A 23,995-nucleotide genomic window follows, 5' to 3' on the forward strand; every position below is an offset into this window, starting at 1 on the left:
CCGTGTTACAGTTTGTGCCCATTGCCCCTCGTCCTGTCACTGCGCATCACTGAAAGACGCTATGGGGCCTCCCTTCGGGTATTTCTGGACACTGATGAGATTTCCCGTGAGCTTTCTCTTCTCCAGGCTGACCAGTCCCAGCTCTCTCAGCCTTTCCTCATGTGAGACGTTCCAGTCCCTTAATCAGCTTAGTGGTCCTTGTATGGGCATGTCTGCCTTGTAGTGAGGAGCCCAGAACTGGACACCATACTCCCCTCACTAGGGCTGAGTAGAGCGCAAGTATCTCCTCCCTTGCTGTAGAAGTTTATCAAGTCGTCAAGCGTGTCTTCCCCTTGTTGGAGCCATTCCGACTACTCCCGATGCTTTTCTTGTCTGTCCTGTGCCTGGAAAAGTTTTCCAGGATTAGCTGCTCCATCCCCTTCCCAGGGGTGGAGATGAGGCTGATTGGCCTGTAGTTCCCTGGGTCCTCCTTCTTGCCGCCCTTGAAGATGAGAGTGACCTTTTCTTTCCTTCCGTCTTTGGGCACTTCTGTCAGTCACCAGGACTGAGCAAAGATTATTGAGAGTGGCTTCACAATGACACCAGCCAGTTCCCTTGGCACCCATGAGTGCATCCGGTCAGGGCACGTGGACTTCCGTATGTCATAAGTGGGGTTCTGAAACATTAAAAATTTGATATGAAAAACATCATTTCACACAGACCCTGTCATTATTGTTATGCCTACTTGCTCTCCAAAAAAAGTATTTTCCCCCATTACTTTAGAATGAAAGAAAGAAAAAGCAGTTTCATTAAGAGCAACAATAACATGGGAAAGGCAATCAAAACAATCGAATCAGACAAAGCTTCCACGTAGACAACACTTACATACAAACTATGCTGCTACGCGGGAGATGGTTTTTTGAGTTGAGGCAGTGCTGCTGAGCTAAGGGCACGTTTCCTGACAGAAGGGCCATCACAGACAGTGCCTTCTTGCAATCCTCAATGCAGGAAGCGTCCACTGAGCTATGGCAGCAGCCACCTCCAGACCTGCCTTCACAAGTCACACAGAAATAGCTCCTTCTGTGAGGCTCCCTGTTGGTTTCTTTTCAGCTCAGCATAGTTTGCTCTGAAAGCAGATTGCGCAGACCCAGTGCATTTAGTGCAGAACGAGAAAATCTCGTCAGAGAGTTCCCGACAAAATAAGTCTCCGATGAAATTCGTGTCGTTTTCGAAGTCTCCGATGAAATTCGTGTTCGTTTGTTTAGCAGTGCTGCTTGAGGGCTGTTATTTGGCTTGGGTGAATGGATGCCAAAGGAGCAAACAGCAGGGGTCTATGTAGTAGGAAACGGGATGGGGGGGGACCTCAGACATCGTGCCTTACCCATGACAGAACCAGAAAGTTACTTTCCGGTAAATGTGGCGGAGTTGGCACCGCCACGAAAGAGTACAAACACACGCACGCTGACTGTACGAAAACATGGTACAGAAGTCAAAAGACAGGTCACAGCTTTGGGATAGATATTGTAATACAGATACAGTTGGGAATCGTTCTCAATATTGTACTGCTGCAGCGGTTGCAGTGCTAGGCCTGGACAACAGGCCCAAGCCAGAGCTGACCTAGGGATGAATCCTGTATATTTTATAACCCATAACCATTGTGCTAGTAGGTGTGGTGCTAGGTTGTAACAAACCACCTCTGCTGACGTAAAAAGTGCTGAGGTGTTGCAGTACTGAGGCCTGAACAACAGGCCCCGAGCCGCAGCTGCTAATTTAGTACGTGACCGTGCGCCATTTTAGGTGCCTGCTTGATTCAAGCACAGGATTATTTCATAGCAGTGGAGAAAGATACCTTAGAGGAGCGGTGGGAAATTGATTATTTGAAGACAGAAGTGTGACCAGAAAGATAGTGAAGGCGGTTATTAGAAAATAAAACACGGAAATTATGTTGGCACAAGCAAAAAAGCCTCCTAGTGTGGTTCAGGTTCCAAAGTGAATTACAAGTGTAGATCTTGAGGGGTGGCATTGGAGGTATTTGGGGAGAGTCTGATGAAAGTGGCTTGGAGGAAACAGAGGAATTGGGGGAAAGAAATGTGCCATCTCTCATGAAAACAGAAAGGCAAAGAGGTCCACAAGGTGGGAACCCCTGAACCACGGTCCGTACAACCCCCTGGACAGGACCTGAGCTTAGTGAACTTCAGGTTAAACATTCGCGTAAGCCGGGTGAAACTGAAACGGAGTATTTGTGTAATTATTAAGTATTTAAGTATTCTTTATTAAATTAATTAAATACTCATTAAAGTATTCTGGGCTCCGGGAGTGTTTTTAAGTGACGGAGCAGCGGTAACCAGTCGGTAACATCTCGAGTGGCTTACTGGGCAGGGGGGGTGGACCCTAAGGAGAGGGGGGAACCTGTTACCGTTAAGGTGAAGGGACTGTCGGAGCTGGCGGAGGGAGTACAAAAGGAGGCTGGCGTTCAGGCGATGGGTGAGAGGAGGCGGTACAGGAATAGCGCTTGCTGCGCAGGTGGATGGATCCCAGCCACCTTCCTAGAGCTGTTATTAGAGGGCTCCCGGCTGCCCCAAAGATACATGTCCAGTCCCTTAAGAGAAAGGGTGCAAACAGCTATTGATTGCAGCCAGCGGACCGCCCCCCGCCCCGGCCCTTCCCGTGCAGGTGTTAACGCCGGCAGAAGTGTTGCAGGATCTGGTTGCTGAAACTCCGCCCTGAGGGCAGAACTGGAGAACAAAGGAAAAATACTGGGGTTTGATGTTTTGGCAGGTCAACAGTGGTGTTTACCAGATGCAGAGTGTGGAGTTTTGCAGTTAGGGGGAGAGAAGGTAACCTGTGTCTCTCAATATGCCTTGCCAACTGCTGCCAAACAGGGCCTTTTTGAGGTGATTAATGATACTGAAAAAAGATGATAAATCTTACACATTCCCCTTACAGTTCTCCGGTGCGGCCAGCCGGCAAACCAAACAAAAGCTGGCAATTAACAGGCGATTATGGGCGGCTGAATGCCCATCCGGGCCTTTTGTCAGCTGCAGGGCCTGTCTGGGCTGGGCGCAGCCCTGCAGGAGTGCGCTGGCCAGGTCTGGGACGGGCTCTTTGTGGGGCCTTTGTCGGAAGCAAAGAGAGATCGCTTTGCTCCGACGTGGGAAGGCGGCACTCGCAGGCAATTGCTTGCTATGCACTTGCTCAAAGCTCGCTAAAACCACGCCCGAGGAAGGGGTTAAGATCTCTGGAAACACCCCCCAGCCCCCCACCCCTCCTGCCGCAGTCTGGCAGTGAGAAACTGCAGGGAGGCGCTATGTGCAGTTGGATCATTATTGCCACACGCGGCAGGTAGCGAAGGAAACACCCAAAACAATTTAATCAGGGAGCGGGAGCCGCTTTACTGCCAGGGTGATCCAGGAGTGGGCACACAAGGCATACAGTGGGTTTGCACACCCCATACTATTCTCAGGCTAATGGGCATTGTCGACATGCTTGGGAAGCCTTAGGCAAAGGTGGAAAAACTCACTGTATTAGTGCCCAATGGATAATTGCTAATTTTTAACTTGATGCCCGGCTTCTGATCCAAGGCCTAGTTCTGGTTTTGTTAGGATCTTGGCAGAGCAGATGACTCTGGCATCCTGATTGGCAATGGTGACCCGTATGGACAACCAAGACTTGGACGACAGCACGGTGGCAAATGAATCCTGTGAAACTGGCATCATTCAGAAGAAAGTGATTGATCTTGGTGCTTTTGTGTTAATGCCACTTTAGGTCAACATTGAAGAAAGTGGCAACAGACTTAGTTAACTGGGTATGTTTGAATCTTCGTTGTTAGAATGGTCAATCAGCTTCCTTCAGTTTTGATTGTAATACATTGTCTGGTTGGAGGGTTTTTTTTAAGATTTGATTGTATAATCATCTAAGAATGACAGTCCACGAGTATAGAGACTCACCGGGACCGCACTCCCTTTTAACCTTGGAGGCAAGAGGTGACTGCACCACCACTTGAAGGAAACCAGCCGAATCGTGACTGTAGTCACGGGGTGGATTGTGTGGCAGGTGCACCTGATACCGAAAAGCCGGTCAAGGAAGAACTCGCTAAGACTCAGAATCAGAGTATTAGAAAGCAGGCATTCTTTATTGCAGCACTGGTGGCACGGGGGATCGCTCCTCCACAAGCGTGCACACCTTGGAACAAAAAGCAGCTCCTTTCTATGGTGCAAAGCGTTTACATATGCATTATAATTCGAGAATAGGGAGAGATATTACAATCAGTTTTGAGAAATCATTAACATAAATCCCGCCCCAAGTCCCTCTCTGTTGTGCCTGCGCAGTGGCTCCTGGTGGTCTTGGGCGGGGGTCTTCAGGATGAGGATTGGAGATTCCTCCTCTTCCTCTCATGACTTTTCACCCAGTTAGGTCTTTTCAGCATTTCCATAGTCATGACAACTCAGCATTCGTTGAGTCCCAATTCCTTATCTTGGGACTCAAGAGTTGCAGCTCCTTCCTTATCTCGAGAGCCCCTCCTGCTGAGAGCCCACCCTTTTATTGCATTATCCTGCCTGTCCAGCATCTCTCTTAGGTGTCCTGCATCCATTTTGTTAAGGTTCCTCACTTCACACCGCCCAATGAGAATAGGGCTTCTTGGCTGCTGAAGTGTAGCAGCTCCTGACTGCCTTTGCTCTCGGGGCTTCACGGTAGTTGGGGCCTTTGTCCAATGGGAGCCACTGTTGACTACAGGTCAGATTCGGCATGGGTATAAATGGAGTCCTCTGGGGAACCATTTTGAGTTCGTCCCCTGGAGCAGCAGCTGCAAGCGAGGAGTCTCCCCTTGGGTCAGGACGTTGCCCAAGGAAACTCCTCGAGGGGCCTTGGGTTGGGATGCTGCCCTGAGCAGGTCCACGAGGTTGAGAGCCCTCACTTGTCAGGTGAGTGGCAGAGCGTTTTGGTTTGTCGTTAAACCCTAGGACGTTGTTCTGTTCTCACCTCACAGACATTCAAACCTGTAATGTATGGAGAGCTAGTTAATTCTGTTAATTGTGTTAATAATGAATTTTTAATTTTTGGTTGTTTATATGAGCGCCTCCGTAACAAGTTCTAACTGTGAGCTCCAAACAAAGCAACTATGCATCAATAAACCAACAGGCAAGTGCAATGTGCTCAGAGATCCTTTTAATAGACTTAGAATTTATATTCAGACTTCAGTGAACATGTTTTCACACCTGAACCGTGGACGGGAAACCACTGACGTACAACACGAACAAAGTAATTTCCAGAGCCTTTTATTCAAATCAGATAATTTTTGGTTAAAACGTCACGGTACTCCTGTATTGCCCTGCTAAGGGGATCCTGGTCAACGTGGAAATGTTTTGAAGATCCACCAGTGGGTACCATGGGAGAAGCTCCGGCAGATCCAGTTTCAAGTCCAGCAGTGGCTGGGGAGAAAAGACACAAGATTCCTGGTGTTACTTTTACAGTAGACAGGCCCAGATAAGTCCCTGTTAAAAACATTACGGGTGGCTGGAGAGGCAACAGTCCAGAAAGAGATTGAAAAACTTCCAAGGGAACAGAACAGTGAAGGGGCTAGGCACAAAGGAAGAAGCACATTTTTTCCACATTTGCTTATCAGGCAACAGTATTTCTAAAGCTAGTGAAAGACATTCCAGAGGCTACCCATTGAACATCTTCATGGAACCCACAAATGACTCCTGCCTACGCCAGTGCTAAATTTAGCCCTCCGCAGAACTCTTCAACCTCAGGGGTCTGTTTTCCTTAAGCTTCAAACCAGTGATGTGCTGGAACACCACTCCTAAAAACCAGCTTCTGCGTTTGCTGTGAAAACTTTGAGGGAATCTGCCTGTGAAGAGGCAAACCCACTTTGCACTGCGGTCAGGGCGGGACAAGTCTCCCAGCCTGGCACCTTCTCTCACCCTGGCATAACCCTTTTACCTCCATAAAAATACGTATTGAATGGAAGGAAACCCACCTTTGCCATCTTTCTCCAGCCACCCTTTTCCAGACAAGGTCCCCAAACCAACCAGACTCTACGACTCCTCGCAGATGCGCACTTATGTTCAAAACGCGCGTGGGGGCAGGGCAGCGGCCTTGTGTCCCTTTGGACACGTGGAAAGAGCTATGAAGCTACAGCTGAACGCCCTGTACGGTTAAAAGCATAAGGGAACAGAAGGAAATGCTCCCAGGGGCTACCTGCTTTGAAATAGCACCAGTCACTGGCAAAGCAGTGACTGTGGATGAACGATGATGGTGAAACAGGTGGAATTCCTCTTTGGACACCTGGCCTCATATTCTAGAAGATGCTTTAAGCTATGCATTACAAGCATTCAACTCATCTTATGTTTGCCGAAACACTACTGAATGCTCTTTTCCTAAAGAAGGGATATCTTTAGTCACCCACTCGATTCTTGCTTATTCAAAGACGACTGCAACATATCAGATACAAATACAAGCAATGAATATGAGACACAGCAAAAGGAAGAACCAACAATAGAGGAGGTGTGTGGTATGGTCTAGTGTGGAATGCAGTTGATGTAGGTGGGAGGAGAAGCAATGGCTGAGGTCTATAAAAATCTTGTCCACAATGTTTTGGTAAGCAGGAAGTTTTTGCTTCTGAGTCTAAACTGGAGAGCTAGCAGAAAAAACCCTGCGCTTAGCACAGGAACTTGACGGCTTTCGAGTCGATGTTTTCGAACTAGGAACAGTCATCTTTTTCCTTAATAATGCTCCTAACATAATGACACATTACCCTCTTCAAGTTCTTTTGTGATTTTTTCATCCAGTTCCCGCCGTATCTAGAATTATAGAGAAAATACACAGTTAATATTTCAACAGTTACATTTTTGTAAAATTAAAAGCCTAAAACATTCTTAAAACCCACACAGAGCATGTGACAAAATCTAAAGGCACCATCCCAAATAGAGACATCTTGGTTTGGGGTTTTAGTTTTGACGAAGAGAAACTCCTGGTCAGCCAGGCTGTAACATTCTTATGGCTGATCAGCATTAGCTGTAGCCCAAAACACTCTGTAACTCACCAGCTGGATTATAACTGGGCATTTAAAACTACACAGGAAGAAGGCACAGTGGAGTTATTACAGTGAAGGTATGGCTAAAGTCCCTCGCCAAATACATGAGCAGAATGTCAGCTACGTGCTGCGACACACAAATGTCATTCATAGGGACAAATCCACCTGAGACTGGCTTCTGCAGCGTCACAAGAGAAGAGGTGCAGAAGTAGCTACTGCAGGACTGACATACGCCACTGTATAGAAAAAAGCCTGCGCCAGTATTTTCCCCTCCACCTTAAGATGGAAAATTGAAAGAACTCCTACAGATCACGCCAAGACTTTTCTTTCTTGTCATTGCAAATACCCTGACACGTGTATATAAAAATACAAAATCACACGCAGTATTTTCTTGCAAACTTTGGACTACGAAAAGATAGCAACAGCTACACAGCAAGTGCTGTGGGTTTTGTTACGTAACAGAAATCAGCTTAGATTACTACAAAGTCCAAGCACTATATGCTGCTGTTCACATTTGATGATACTTGTGACTCCTACGTTTTTTTCCATCAAGTCTGTGACCCACAGAAGTGAATTTCAAAAGAGATGCTTTACATCTTCCAGGCCTGTGATGGCCACGAAGATGCTGAAGGGCTTGGAGCCCGTGAGCTGTGTGGAAAGGCTGAGAGAGCTGCGACTGTTTCTTTACTGGAGTAGAGAATAGAGTCGAGTCTCCCAGCCTGGCACCTTCTCTCACCTTGGTAAAATCCATGAAAAAGGGTGAATTATCCTCTGCTTCTCTGTCAACAACAAACTAAAAGTCTCTGTCGGTTGTAAACAAGACCAGAGAGGACTTGAGGGGACTAAGTCCTACTGACAAAACTGCACTAGGCAGGAGAAATGCAGGTATATAAAAATGCCCCCAAACTACAAACAAAACCCCAGCTGACATCCGTAATTGGAGACCGGGGCAATGTCAAACCTAATTGTTCTTCAACTTCCTTGAGAGCCTGCTCAAGGCTGAGGGGTATTTTTTGGTTCTGTTTTTTCAGATCTTCAAAGTGAGGCCTCAAAAACCAGCACCGAAACCTAAAAGCATTCCCCAGCACAGCGATCCGTCACAAAATGCGAGACATATGAGGGACTTAGAAGTGAACAAATCCTTCTCACATTTTGTTCAACCAGCAGAATACATGAGGGATAGAACACTGACTTGAATAGAGAAGCTCCTCCAAGCCTCAGGCCTATGCTAGGTGGGAAGCAGATCACAACTACTGACATCTGGTTTCCAAATCTCATGGTATAACGTTACAATGTTCACCATTCGGTGAGGGATGGGCTATCACACCAACTGCTAATTACAGGGCATAATTTGACCAGAGGTAATGCAGAGGTTGCAGCACTGCTGGGCAATTGAAAGCTGTGAAGAGTTCCTGAGGAGCAGTTAACCTTAGCTTTTCACGTAATAACACACAAGCGGGAACTCAAAAACAAATCCCCTACACATAGTGTATGTCCCTCAGTGAAGTATAAAGTGAGAAGTTAATGCGATCCCGTTCACATCATGCTATTTTTGAAGCATCCCTGTGTTGGTACGAATGTACTAAAACAAGTTGCAGTGAAGAAACTGCTAAAATGAGGAACAGTGAAGAAGGAAAAGGTGTCTCAAACAAAGATGCCTGATGGAGCTTTGCATTCATCATAAAGTTAGCCCTTTTAAATAGGCCAGACGTACTGTACGTTAAAATTTAATGAAGACCTTAACTGGGAACGGTGTTCTTTTGTAGGGAAGAGTTTCTCTTGTAGAAGAACGCAATTACACAGTTCATTACTTAGATGTCAGCATTTTTTGGTCTTTTTGTCATGGAACCCTGGAAATTTGTTCAACCCCGATGACCAGCAGTCTTCACCTGTACCTCAGCTAGTTGTGTACTGGTTTGATGATTAGCAATTGCTTTGACATGTTAGACCATATGGTTTGGAGCGATGTATGGATTCTAACTTTAGGCTAAAAAAGGCACAAAGTTCCATGGATACCCTTTAGCAGCAGTTGAGAAGGGGATTTCAAAACACTTACCTTAGCCACAAAGTCTTCAACCCTTTTACTTGATGATAAAGGGTTCCCAGCTGGGCTTAGGCAGCTTCCTCCTAGGCTCAGACTTCTGTTCAGTGCCAAACTGTTGCCAAGCTGTCCCAGTTCAGTTGAATACAGAACTGGACTTGCAGCCAGGCCTCCACTGACAGTGCTGTTGGTGATTAAAGATTTGCTTCTGTGGCGCTCCTGCAGGAGCTTAGCGTTGGATTCTGCTAGTCTCTCATTAGCTCTGAAACGTTCAGAAGCATACAGAGAATTACCTTTGGTAGTAGCACTTTCGCAAAGCTATCCTGAAGGTCTTTTACCTGATTTCTGAAAGTGGAAGGGATTAAGGGCACCCAAAATGAGAACATAATTAGGTCTGAGTTTTTTTTGGAGAGCCTGTTTCTAAGAAGTCACCCTACCTGCAAGGAGCAGCAGGCGTTAGCAACGCTTAGGACTGCTCAGCATTAGGGCTCCAAAGCAATCTGTGAGTGCCATGTGTTTACCTAGCCTCTTCTGAAAGGTACGTCACCTGCGTAAGAACTCTGGGCTACCCTCCCTTTCCCAAGGAAAGTGCAAACTTCAGGCACACCGCTAAAATGGAAGCCAACAAAGATGGTTTTTTTTTTGGCTTCACAGAATCGAGTTGTGTTCTCTGAAGGGCCTACCCTTATTCAAGCAGCAAAGGACATGAAATTTATCTTTTCTGCCATACGCAGAATAAGAGGAGGAGATTATTAGAGACGGGCAAAAAGGCTGCCTGTTAAAACACCATCAAGTTTAAAAATACCCTATGAATGGCATGATTAGTGGTGCTGCTGCGGCTGCTGGAACACTAAAGAGAAAGGAAGACAGTTCTAAGGAAGCGGAAGGGTCTTAAGGCCCTTTCCTCACAAATATGCCATTTTATGCTTACATACATAATGCTGACCAGATGCAGAAGAGGGATTTTAGGAGGAAAATGCATGAGGAAAAAGTAGTATCTTATTACCAGTCCAAAAAAGCATGGACTTACCTTTCCAGTTTATCTTCTAGGCGTCTTCTAATTTTTACTTCCTCCAGATACAGCTCTTTGTACCTTTCCGCTTCTGCCTGTGTGGATTCTTTCTGAAAAACACTTTCTTGTTGGGTGTTTTTTATCCTGTCCAATTCACATTCGAGATCTCGAATTCTTTGCTTTAGCTCGTTTCTCAGAGAAGCATGATGACTGGCTCTGATTTGTTCCTGTCTGTCCTGGGAGGCTGCCTGTGCCTGAAGCAGATAATGCACTTTCAACCACGGCAGAGAAAAAGAGAACTCTCGGGGCGGTCACTTGCACATACCCAATATCAAGGGCCCGGCTTTACTCAGCGAGGCAACTGTGCCTCCTCACCACCATCAGCAATCAAGGCCGAACCCTGGAAGTACTGTGTTAAATAAGTCTCTTCATGCAGAAGGAACCCCGCTCTTAGCCCTCTTAGTCATCAGAGCTACCAATGAAAGAACACTGTGTCTGTGGGACAGGGCATATAGAAAAGGATTCCTCAAAGAAATTATGAGGATCCCTCACCTCCAGCCACCCTCCACCTCCCCCGCCGCAGCCTGAGTGACTTTGTCCTGAGCGCTTTCCCCCGTACCATGACAAAGCAGGACTGTATGTCTGGCCATGACAAACATGAAGTTGCAGCACCCATGCAAGGGTGAACAGCGAGAACAAGACCAGCGGGCAGCGATACCTCTCAAGAGCTGCAAAAGGAAATCTACCTCGGGCACGCTTTTGATTCGGGCACCTGCAGGCACATTACACACCCAGGGGAAAGCGCTCCTGCCCAACCACATTCGCTTCTCCCGCTGCCCTTCAGGAAAGTCAGAGGCACAGCACTAACACACAGAATCAGGCACCAAAACCAAAATATGAGAAAATGACGACGATAACAAAAGGATATGACAGACACTACAGACACAAATGAGAAAATCACTTACCTGCAAAATCAGATTGACTTCTTGCAGTTTTTGTCTTAGTTCTTGGCCAGCTCGTTCTTCTATCTCTTTTTTATATTGTTCTATTTGGCTATGATCCACCATGTTAGTCTCCAAATGGTGTTTCAGATTAGCCAGCTCTTCTTTCAGCTGGCATTTGCTCTTCTCCAGTTTTTCATGGTTCCCACGCATAGTGGACAACTCTTCTCGCAAAACCTGATTTTGTGCTTCCAGCTCCATGCATTTTTTAGACTCGATCTCCAGCTGCAGGGAAAGTTCACCAACCTGCAGACAGGAAAAAAAAAAATATTAAAAGGCACTCAGAGCATCTAAAATGAGTCAATTCTGTGAAAATCCTTCAAGGGGCTGGCCATGGAGACCGTATTTGTCATCTGCTAACTCAGTATTAAAACCAAAGTGAAACCAGGCTCTTCTTTTAAAACAAGAACAGCTTGGACATCTTTTCTGATAGGATTCCTCAGGATTCCAGCCTTGCTCAGTTCTTCCGCAGTAGGTCACAGGCCAAGAGGTACCAAACTAGCAGCATTTCACCCATGGAGCTCGGCTGAAAAGCACTAGGGCTATTCCTCGGTGAGCTGCTCTTATGGTCACGGGAAATCAAACATGCCCATACCCAGCCACCTTCTGGTTTCATCCAAAACCACGTGTATCATGCTTGACGGGATTTTGTACACGCTGTCAACACAGTCAAAGCTTCATTACAGAACTGTAAGAAACAGATACTCTTACATTGTAAAGATTACGTTGAAGGATTTGTAAATAGTGGTGCAGAACACAGCGTTTACAGCAGTGGTGGAGGAAGACCACTTTTTCTCTAGATCACAGATTTCTCTAGATCAAAGCTGCAGTTTATTTTCAAAAATTTGCAGGGAGTATCAGACTTTTATGAAGCCCCAGTGGGCACTACAGCTCTGTCCTCCTCTTCCCCCTCCAGAAAGACACCTTTTCTATACCTGTGGAACATAAACCACCATGTCCCGTCTTTTATTAAAAGAAAAGGGAGGAACCTAGCATAATAAGCACTTGAAAAACTCTCTAACAGCAAGCAGAAACTTTAGACTGATTTAGAACCACCTAAATGTAACGCGCTTCCCCATCATTCAGAATAACTCTTCCAACAGAAACAAAAAAACGCTACTAACTTCTGGACCGAAGATGAGCCACTGCAAAGGCATCTGACTCATTCTACAGTACCTTCTCAATACGAACCTAGCTCTGAACCATGGCTGCTCTGGCAGCAAAGCTGAGTAACAAGCAGAGAAGTAGTTAAAGGTTACCGAACAGCCAGAGCAACCTCAAAAGCACTGCTGGGAACTCTCCTTCTGGGTCCCCGTGACAAGGTCAAGATGGGCTGAGACAGATACCAGTCCACAATAAGTTACAGCAGTTTTTCTGCGTCACCTCACTGCATCGTGCCCTGGGAAGCAACGACACCATTTAGAAAAGCAAAACCTGCACTGCCTCCTGCTCATCTCACGCCCAAGGTGGGGCTCAAGGGGTGATCTTGGGCAAAAGCCAACTTTGTACAGTTGTTCCGAGTTACGGCGGTGTTCCGTCCCTCTCTTCCCGAGCAGGAATTCATCTGTCGGCCCTAGAAGATGCTGCCACTGCCTCAGGCTGCAGCCAGGCCCGTGCCAGGCCACGTTGCTCTCAGCCCTGGCCCTCACCGCATGGCCATGATGTCCTGGTTCGACAGCAGACCTGCGCATCCCTATGGACTGGCCTGGTGATCTGCACTCTTGGCTGACCCCGCTCACCGTCACCGGACCTGTTCTGCTCTTCTTGGAGAGGGCCTGTGGGACTGCTCCCTGGCCCGTGACGTCACGCACCCCGCCAGCCTTGCTGCGACTCTCGGCTCTCTCTTCCTCTACAGGACAGCTTGCCCTTGATGTGCGCTGCACAGATACTGCTTTGCACATAATGTTTTCATCTTTGCCCGTAAGGATATGCCCACCAGGATGAGTTATAGTCATCTACTACGGTGACAGTAGAAGGAGCATCCAGAAAGGTCAGTCAGTTCCAAAATACAGCCAAGAAAATAAATCAGCAACAGGAAAAGAAGTATAAGGAAAGAGTAACACAGGTTTCAAAAGAGAAAGCACCACCACCGCCAAACCTCAAACAAAGCCGTGCTCACCTTTGTTCTTAATCTACCAATTTCATTGACTGTTTCAGAATATCTGTTCATCATTTCTCCCTGCAAATGAAGCTGGGACTCTGCCTCTCTCTCCTCATACACCCTGAGTTTCTTCATAGCTCTGTTCAGAAGCATCTTCAACCTGCACAGCAAATGGGTCAAGAAAACAATGAAGGAACAACGGGCCTGTTTCACATGTTCTCAAGTAAACAGTGCAGACGTGCCTGCCTTCATCTTTAATGTGCTTGACACACCAGGAATTACTGAGAAAAACCAGCATTCCCACACCACAAGTCACTTGTAGGGTCCAAATGTCACCTGAAAAGGGGAATAAAAGGCTTCCTTCCCTCCCAGGAAAGCCACAGGGCAATCTGCATTTGCAGTTCTTTAGTCACTACTGAAAACTACAGGTGTGTACAGAAGCACCTTGCAAGAACTAATTCAGGGGGCTTGAATTTGCTCAGGGTTACGTGCCCCTAGTTTTACACTGAACTGCAATAAAGCTTGGCTTGGGCTCAGGGATGCCTCTTCACCACACTAATCAGCCATACCTCTTACAGTCCTTCTGCAGTTTAATGTTTCTTTTCATTTCTTGATCCAGACGCAGTTTGACTGGGCGTTTCAACTCTACCAGCTTCTTCACTCTCTTTCTTTCACTCTCACACTTTCAAAACAGAAAAGATAGGTGACACAGAGAGCATAGGAACAGTGTCTCCATGCAGTACGTGCATCTAGCGTTCTCCACAGAGAAGCTGAAGTACATCTTGACAAAAAGGTGGACCCGTTTCTCCTGGGTATTGGCTAGGTGCCTGGAGAGTTTTCTGGGCTCACCTGTTCCAAGAGCTCAGCCTTTTCCCTGGCAAGCTGAGCAACACGCTCCTCAAGGTGGGATCTGAACTTCAACTGCTCTTCCCACATGCTGTGCAAGTCCTTGGATGTCACAGCTTGCTTTTGCATCTGTGAAAGCAACAGTGGCAAAAGAAAAAGCTAAGGTGACCGGAAAGACAGCGCTGCGGTAGAAAGCAGTAACTGAAATGGAAACAGGCCTGAGCTCTCCTCTCCCCGTCCAAGACCTGCAGGTGAGGCTAATGTGGAGTGTAAATCACACCTCAGGAAACACAACCAAGAACAGCAGTTGAAGCTGGTGGAAAGAATGAACGCTCCAGAAGCAACAAGACGAGGTTGAACCTTTGGGAGATGACACGCACACACACAGCCACCCTACCGCTTTCTTCTAAAGGTCCTCTGAAGGTCATGAAGATACGTACTTGAGAAAAATTCCTCCAGTGCCCACCACAGAAGATACCCTCCCCTCTCGGCCTCTGTAACAGCTGTACATCTCCTCAGAGCAAGGCAATGTTTTCAAATCGGCAATACTATTTATGCTTCTACCCAAAGGGACAAAGACTTGCCTAACAGATGGATCTGAGCGGAACGGAACTTGCTGACTTTGTTCAAGTACAAAGAATGCAAGGTGACTAGATGTTTTTAGTGGCACTCTGTACAGATCTACAGAAAGTCATGAAAACCTCAGGACAAAGGCTTAGACAAAAAATCCTCACCTCGGGCTATACAACCTTCTCTAGTGTCCTTACAGAGGAGGTGTAACGCTGGGTCTTACAACAGAAGCTAACACGGTCTCAAGCGCAAGCTGTGACAAAGCTGCAAAGGTAACACGGATCTCCCAAGTCCGGTCTCCTCTCTCAGCTTTCAGCCACAGACCTCCCTCCTGCCCACAACATCCATCGTGTGCCATGGTTTAACTCCAGTAGACAGCTAAGCACCACACAGCCACTTGCTCACTCCTTCCCGGTGGGATGTGGGAGAGAAATTGTCAGCCAAATGGTGCTGATGAGCACGAGTATCTTGTACACCACCACACAGATACAAAACACAGCAGCAGGGAACAAGGAGATTTACAGTCTTTTCCCCTGAGGGTACCTTGCTCTAAAACCAGAAAGGTATTTGCCAGCTGAACTGTGCCTGCACAGCCCACCTGATCTTTTCATCAGTTACCTGCACACAAGAAATTCAAAGACTACAACAGTCATTCACGGCAGCCAGTGACATACCTGCTGCTGGTGGTCCTCTGCAGCTGCTTGTGTTGTCCGTAAGCCAGTTATCAAGTCTTCCAGGCGGTTATGAACCTACAGAAGCATTGAAAAAAGCAAGAAGATGCACTGTGACTTGCCAGATGGAAGTTTACACCTCATTACAAAAAATAAGTATTACACACGCTTCTTCACCTCTTCATTCCTGTAGTATTTACACCCAGCACCAATGATCAAAACAGCCTTAGTTTGATGCCACTGCAACATTGTCAGCAATCATCCCCTCTGCCATTTATTTCAGGGAGAGAGAGCACCATGCGGGATACAAAGCATCTCCCATGGAAACAGGAAGGAGCAGCTTTTCACAGTACACCTGAAAACCATGGCCTGTTAAGCAAAGGGGAAGGACCAGCGCTGTGACTGCCTTCCCTCTTCTCTTGTCGGTGTCAGTACATCAAAGTTCAACTTTCATATGGAGTTATTTTCAAAATCTCTTCAGCACTAATTAACAACTCCAGTCATAACAAGAACCCTAGTTCACTGGTTACCATACAAAAATAATTTGCTTCATACAGGCCACAGACGAACACCTCACCTGAGCCAAAATTAACCACTGCGCAGAGGCAGTGGCAATTCCAAGGCTCACACTCAGTGCTGCAAATGATACCACATACATTCCTGTTCACTGTTTCACCAAAGCAATCACACAGCAAGTGGCCAAAGGAAAAGCAATTCTGCACAGCAAAGGCTCTGTGGAGTTTTTGCTCCAGCCTGATGATGCCAGACCGGCCTCCAACATGAAGCGCTTGGCATCAATATCCCCTGTGGATTTTCCACAAGTTAACTCGATGAATACCTTTAATGACACACATTGCAACAAGCGTCTGAAGTAGCATCTGATGTCACGACGGGTCTAAAGCAGACAGTAGTTACAGCAGCGTATTAGTGTCAGATCCTTACCTTTTAGAGCATTAAGTGGGACCTGCTATAGGAGTGTGGGAAAACGCTCAAAGCCAGAAAGCCGGGGAACGGGCCAGGAAAGCAGCCTGCTTCAGGCTATGTTCAGGAGAACGCAGGAACCAAGCTCCCCGAGGCTCTCCCGGAAAACCTCATCTTAAAATTTCCCCACAGAAATAGGTAACTAGGCTGACAAAAAGGGAAGCTTGTGATCAGCTTACTGAGGCAGAGGCTTGCAGGTCTCTCTGAAGGGCTTCAATCCTAGTGCTCTCTTGCTGGACTGTGGCTTCCAACCTGGCATTTTCAATTTCTAGGCTTAAAAAGAAATACAGGTCTTAATGTGGAAATCTACCAGAGCAGCAGTTCTGAAAAATCAGCGTGAAATAACATAATCTAAGACAAAAGCATCCTTCAGAGTCGTGTATTAACACGCTGTGAGGCAACAAGGCTACCCTGTCGCTCTCACACAATCCCAGAAAGCGACAGACGCCTTGCTTCACTGCGCTACTCTCTTACCGTCGCACGTGCCCTTCCAGTTGTTTTATAGTTACCCTGCAGGTCTTTGACTGTTACCTGACTTATGAAAGTGGAAGGGATTAAGGGCATCCAAAATGAGAACATAATTTGGTCTGAGTATTTTTTGGAGAGCCTGTTTCTAAGAAGTCACCCTACCTGCAGGGAGCAGCAGGCGTTAGCAACGCTTAGGACTGCTCAGCATTAGGGCTCCAAAGCAATCTGTGAGTGCCATGTGTTTACCTAGCCTCTTCTGAAAGGTACGTCACCTGCGTAAGAACTCTGGGCTACCCTCCCTTTCCCAAGGAAAGTGCAAACTTCAGGCACACCGCTAAAATGGAAGCCAACAAAGATGGTTTTTTTTTTGGCTTCACAGAATCGAGTTGTGTTCTCTGAAGGGCCTACCCTTATTCAAGCAGCAAAGGACATGAAATTTATCTTTTCTGCCATACGCAGAACAAGAGGAGGAGATTATTAGAGACGGGCAAAAAGGCTGCCTGTTAAAACACCATCAAGTTTAAAAATACCCTATGAATGGCATGATTAGTGGTGCTGCTGCGGCTGCTGGAACACTAAAGAGAAAGGAAGACAGTTCTAAGGAAGCGGAAGGGTCTTAAGGCCCTTTCCTCACAAATATGCCATTTTATGCTTACATACATAATGCTGACCAGATGCAGAAGAGGGATTTTAGGAGGAAAATGCATGAGGAAAAAGTAGTATCTTATTACCAGTCCAAAAAAGCATGGACTTACCTTTCCAGTTTATCTTCTAGGCGTCTTCTAATTTTTACTTCCTCCAGATGCAGCTCTTTGTACCTTTCCGCTTCTGCCTGTGTGGATTCTTTCTGAAAAATACTGTCTTGTTGGGTGTTTTGTATCCTGTCCAATTCACATTCGAGATCTCGAATTCTTTGGTTTAGCTCATTTGTCAGGGAGGCATGATGACTGGCTCTGATTTGTTCCTGTCTGTCCTGGGAGGCTGCCTGTGCCTGAAGCAGATAATGCACTTTCAACCACGGCAGAGAAAAAGAGAACTCTCGGGGCGGTCACTTGCACATACCCAATATCAAGGGCCCGGCTTTACTCAGCGAGGCAACTGTGCCTCCTCACCACCATCAGCAATCAAGGCCGAACCCTGGAAGTACTGTGTTAAATAAGTCTCTTCATGCAGAAGGAACCCCGCTCTTAGCCCTCTTAGTCATCAGAGCTACCAATGAAAGAACACTGTGTCTGTGGGACAGGGCATATAGAAAAGGATTCCTCAAAGAAATGATGAGGATCCCTCACCTCCAGCCACCCTCCACCTCCCCCGCCGCAGCCTGAGTGACTTTGTCCTGAGCGCTTTCCCCCGTACCATGACAAAGCAGGACTGTATGTCTGGCCATGACAAACATGAAGTTGCAGCACCCATGCAAGGGTGAACAGCGAGAACAAGACCAGCGGGCAGCGATACCTCTCAAGAGCTGCAAAAGGAAATCTACCTCGGGCACGCTTTTGATTCGGGCACCTGCAGGCACATTACACACCCAGGGGAAAGCGCTCCTGCCCAACCACATTCGCTTCTCCCGCTGCCCTTCAGGGAAGTCAGAGGCACAGCACTAACACACAGAATCAGGCACCAAAACCAAAATATGAGAAAATGACGACGATAACAAAAGGATATGACAGACACTACAGACACAAATGAGAAAATCACTTACCTGCAAAATCAGATTGACTTCTTGCAGTTTTTGTCTTAGTTCTTGGCCAGCTCGTTCTTCTATCTCTTTTTTATATTGTTCTATTTGGCTATGATCCACCATGTTAGTCTCCAAATGGTGTTTCAGATTAGCCAGCTCTTCTTTCAGCTGGCATTTGCTCTTCTCCAGTTTTTCATGGTTCCCACGCATAGTGGACAACTCTTCTCGCAAAACCTGATTTTGTGCTTCCAGCTCCATGCATTTTTTAGACTCGATCTCCAGCTGCAGGGAAAGTTCACCAACCTGCAGACAGAAAAATAAAAATATTAAAAGGCACTCAGAGGCATCTAAAATTAGTCAATTCTGTGAAAATCCTTCAAGGGGCTGGCCATGGAGACCGTATTTGTCATCTGCTAACTCAGTATTAAAACCAAAGTGAAACCAGGCTCTTCTTTTAAAACAAGAACAGCTTGGACATCTTTTCTGATAGGATTCCTCAGGATTCCAGCCTTGCTCAGTTCTTCCGCAGTAGGTCACAGGCCAAGAGGTACCAAACTAGCAGCATTTCACCCATGGAGCTCGGCTGAAAAGCACTAGGGCTATTCCTCGGTGAGCTGCTCTTATGGTCACGGGAAATCAAACATGCCCATACCCAGCCACCTTCTGGTTTCATCCAAAACCACGTGTATCATGCTTGACGGGATTTTGTACACGCTGTCAACACAGTCAAAGCTTCATTACAGAACTGTAAGAAACAGATACTCTTACATTGTAAAGATTACGTTGAAGGATTTGTAAATAGTGGTGCAGAACACAGCGTTTACAGCAGTGGTGGAGGAAGACCACCTTTTTCTCTAGATCACAGATTTCTCTAGATCAAAGCTGCAGTTTATTTTCAAAAATTTGCAGGGAGTATCAGACTTTTATGAAGCCCCAGTGGGCACTACAGCTCTGTCCTCCTCTTCCCCCTCCAGAAAGACACCTTTTCTATACCTGTGGAACATAAACCACCATGTCCCGTCTTTTATTAAAAGAAAAGGGAGGAACCTAGCATAATAAGCACTTGAAAAACTCTCTAACAGCAAGCAGAAACTTTAGACTGATTTAGAACCACCTAAATGTAACGTGCTTCCCCATCATTCAGAATAACTCTTCCAACAGAAACAAAAAAACGCTACTAACTTCTGGACCGAAGATGAGCCACTGCAAAGGCATCTGACTCATTCTACAGTACCTTCTCAATACGAACCTAGCTCTGAACCATGGCTGCTCTGGCAGCAAAGCTGAGTAACAAGCAGAGAAGTAGTTAAAGGTTACCGAACAGCCAGAGCAACCTCAAAAGCACTGCTGGGAACTCTCCTTCTGGGTCCCCGTGACAAGGTCAAGATGGGCTGAGACAGATACCAGTCCACAATAAGTTACAGCAGTTTTTCTGCGTCACCTCACTGCATCGTGCCCTGGGAAGCAACGACACCATTTAGAAAAGCAAAACCTGCACTGCCTCCTGCTCATCTCACGCCCAAGGTGGGGCTCAAGGGGTGATCTTGGGCAAAAGCCAACTTTGTACAGTTGTTCCGAGTTACGGCGGTGTTCCGTCCCTCTCTTCCCGAGCAGGAATTCATCTGTCGGCCCTAGAAGATGCTGCCACTGCCTCAGGCTGCAGCCAGGCCCGTGCCAGGCCACGTTGCTCTCAGCCCTGGCCCTCACCGCATGGCCACGATGTCCTGGTTCGACAGCAGACCTGCGCATCCCTATGGACTGGCCTGGTGATCTGCACTCTTGGCTGACCCCGCTCACCGTCACCGGACCTGTTCTGCTCTTCTTGGAGAGGGCCTGTGGGACTGCTCCCTGGCCCGTGACGTCACGCACCCCGCCAGCCTTGCTGCGACTCTCGGCTCTCTCTTCCTCTACAGGACAGCTTGCCCTTGATGTGCGCTGCACAGATACTGCTTTGCACATAATGTTTTCATCTTTGCCCGTAAGGATATGCCCACCAGGATGAGTTATAGTCATCTACTACGGTGACAGTAGAAGGAGCATCCAGAAAGGTCAGTCAGTTCCAAAATACAGCCAAGAAAATAAATCAGCAACAGGAAAAGAAGTATAAGGAAAGAGTAACACAGGTTTCAAAAGAGAAAGCACCACCACCGCCAAACCTCAAACAAAGCCGTGCTCACCTTTGTTCTTAATCTACCAATTTCATTGACCGTTTCAGAATCACTGTTCTTCATTTCTCCCTGCAAATGAAGCTGGGACTCTGCCTCTCTCTCCTCATACACCCTGAGTTTCTTCATAGCTCTGTTCAGAAGCGTCTTCAACCTGCACAGCAAATGGGTCAAGAAAACAATGAAGCAAAGGAACAATGGGCCTGTTTCACATGTTCTCAAGTAAACAGTGCAGACGTGCCTGCCTTCATCTTTAATGTGCTTGACACACCAGGAATTACTGAGAAAAAACAGTATTCCCACACCACAAGTCACTTGTAGGGTCCAAATGTCACCTGAAAAGGGGAATAAAAGGCTTCCTTCCCTCCCAGGAAAGCCACAGGGCAATCTGCATTTGCAGTTCTTTAGTCACTACTGAAAACTACAGGTGTGTACAGAAGCACCTTGCAAGAACTAATTCAGGGGGCTTGAATTTGCTCAGGGTTACGTGCCCCTAGTTTTACACTGAACTGCAATAAAGCTTGGCTTGGGCTCAGGGATACCTCTTCACCACACTAAACAGCCATACCTCTTACAGTCCTTCTGCAGTTCAGTGTTTCTTTTCATTTCTTGATCCAGACGCAGTTCGACTGGGAGTTTCAACTCTACCAGCTTCTTCACTCTCTTTCTTTCACTCTCACACTTTCAAAACAGAAAAGATAGGTGACACAGAGAGCATAGGAACAGTGTCTCCATGCAGTACGTGCATCTAGCGTTCTCCACAGAGAAGCTGCAGTACATCTCGACAAAAAGGTGGACCCGTTTCTCCTGGGTATTGGCTAGGTGCCTGGAGAGTTTTCTGGGCTCACCTGTTCCAAGAGCTCAGCCTTTTCCCTGGCAAGCTGAGCAACACGCTCCTCAAGGTGGGATCTTGACTTCAACTGCTCTTCCCACATGCTGTGCAAGTCCTTGGATGTCACAGCTTGCTTTTGCATCTGTGAAAGCAACAGTGGCAAAAGAAAAAGCTAAGGTGACCGGAAAGACAGCGCTGCGGTAGAAAGCAGTAACTGAAATGGAAACAGGCCTGAGCTCTCCTCTCCCCGTCCAAGACCTGCAGGTGAGGCTAATGCGGAGTGTAAATCACACCTCAACAAGTGTCTGAAGTAGCATCTGATGTCACGACGGGTCTAAAGCAGACAGTAGTTACAGCAGCGTATTAGTGTCAGATCCTTACCTTTTAGAGCATTAAGCTGCTATAGGAGTGTGGGAAAACGCTCAAAACCAGAAAGCCGGGGAACGGGCCAGGAAAGCAGCCTGCTTCAGCCTATGTTCAGGAGACGCAGGAACCAAGTTCCCCGAGGCTCTCCTGGAAAACCTCATCTTAAAATTTCCCCACAGAAATAGGTAACTAGGCTGACAAAAAGGGAAGCTTGTGATCAGCTTACTGAGGCAGAGGCTTGCAGGTCTCTCTGAAGGGCTTCAATCCTAGTGCTCTCTTGCTGGACTGTGGCTTCCAACCTGGCATTTTCAATTTCTAGGCTTAAAAAGAAATACAGGTCTTAATGTGGAAATCTACCAGAGCAGCAGTTCTGAAAAAAACAGCGTGAAATAACATAATCTAAGACAAAAGCATCCTTCAGAGTCGTGTATTAACTCGCTGTGAGGCAACAAGGCTACCCTGTCGCTCTCACACAATCCCAGAAAGCGACAGACACCTTGCTTCACTGCGCTACTCTCTTACCGTTGTACATGCTCTTCCAGTTGTTTTATAGTAGCATTATTCCTAGAAGATGCCAACAGGAGGTCCTGCAGTTCCTGGGAAGAAGCGATGACTTCCCTTTCCTTATTATCCAAGGCCGTCTTCAAGTCGCAAACAAAATGCTCAGACTGCAGATGCTGTTCTTCCAGCTCCTGCAACTGTAAAATCACAGCAGGAGTCTGCAGTCATGAGGTGAGCTTTTCTAGAGAGGAGTCACCTGCTGCTGCAGAATTCAAGTACTGCATATAGCTGTGCATAGCTGCAACCCAACGTAATGCAATCATTTCAAGTCCGTTCAAACCCTCACTCCTACTAGCAAACGAAGACAAACTGTGTTACTGCATCAGCCTTTATACTGGCCTCTGCCATCCCTGCCGTGGGCGCTACAGCACGGCTCTAAGCACCGACACGGCCCTGCCACCCTTTCAGTGACTCGTGACACTCCTTGTATCCACCTGTTTGCTCCTCCATGAAGACACAAATTAAAAAGTTCATCCTTCTCCTAAGGTGACTTCCCGCCTCCCTCACAGGGAGGTGAAGATGATTTTTCTTTCTGAGCTCTGAGGCCTCTATACTTCGGTTTTTGTAAGAACACTGCAAAAGGTGGTCCCCGCCTCAGAAAGTAGCTTACAGGCCACTTGCAATAAAGCTGCTTAAGGCAGGCAAATAACTGCAGGGCCAAGGAAGGGGGAAAAAAGATGCTGAGATGCTGCTTTGCATATACAGTGCAAACATCTCACCTGCAAATGAGCTCTGCTTCTTGCTTAGTTCAATCCAGATGGTTCTGTCACCTGTACTATTCAAAACCCCCAAAACCCAAACCCTAACAACTCTTTAGAAGTTCCTTCAACCATGAAGAAGGTCCCCAGTGTGCTACACACTGTGCACCCAAAGCAGAGACAATGACCTCACACGTATTTAGCAAGCTACAACTCAGGATCATCTGTTGTGTACAGGGCACGATAAAGAAAGAATGCAATATCCTGACCAGGGAAATCGTGCCTCAGAGCAGAGGCGATTTCTGAGAGAACAAACTGCTCTGTTCATACCTAGCCACCAGAAGGCTGCTCCTAACACACCGCCTTGCCTCTCCAGCTTGTGAGCAGTTCCCCGAAGGGCCAGCTGTGTTTATCACCAGGGGAGTTGAGGAAGAAGGGAAGAGAAGGGACATTGCTGCAATACTACCCCAGAGCCTGAACAAGAGCTTCTGCTGTGGGCTTGAGGAGCAAGACTGTCTCCTACTTGCCACAGAAGCCAGCCGGCTTTTTTGATGGTTCAGGTAACACTATCTTGCACACTGGAAGGGGAAGACGAGGCCACCGGCCTGAAGGTTTCACTGGCTGCATGAACAATGTCAGGCAATCCTTGTTAACTTCCTTAGACCTCTTTGCTACTGGCTCCCAGAATACTCTTTTGTCCTTTTTGACGATGTACAGGAAGAAACAGTCACCCACAGGTTTATTCCTATAGTGACAGGCTTTCCATACCTCAGCTTTAACTCTGTCCAATTCCTTCTGCAAGTGCAGGTTGTCTTCCTCCAGACCACTGTAGCCCTGTGTAGTAACGTCCAAGGAAGCTTCTGACACTGATTGATTTTCAAGAGCATCAGGAAGCTCCTGCTGCTGCCGTGCGACCCAGTCCTAAAGAAATGTTGATACGTGAGCGCAAAGAATTTGATGAGAACATGAGAATATGAGGTGTGCTT

General features: G+C 47.0%; 1 long non-coding RNA gene across 2 annotated transcripts; it reads right to left on the reverse strand.

Moving 5' to 3' along the window:
- Nucleotides 1–4,095: 4,095 nt before the first annotated feature.
- On the reverse strand, nt 4,096–7,694 carry LOC141958694 (uncharacterized). 2 transcript variants are annotated; one of them, XR_012633311.1, is made up of 3 exons: nt 6,737–6,837; nt 5,196–5,408; nt 4,096–4,976 (listed from the first exon to the last, which is right to left on the reverse strand). It is a non-coding gene; the product is annotated as an uncharacterized LOC141958694 (long non-coding RNA). The 2 variants fall into 2 exon arrangements; XR_012633310.1 differs by lacking the exon at nt 4,096–4,976 and having other exon boundaries at nt 5,131–5,408; nt 6,737–7,694.
- Nucleotides 7,695–23,995: the final 16,301 nt, after the last annotated feature.

The sequence above is a fragment of the Athene noctua genome, chromosome 3 (genome assembly GCF_965140245.1).
Source record: "Athene noctua chromosome 3, bAthNoc1.hap1.1, whole genome shotgun sequence".
NCBI classification, from domain to species: domain Eukaryota; kingdom Metazoa; phylum Chordata; class Aves; order Strigiformes; family Strigidae; genus Athene; species Athene noctua.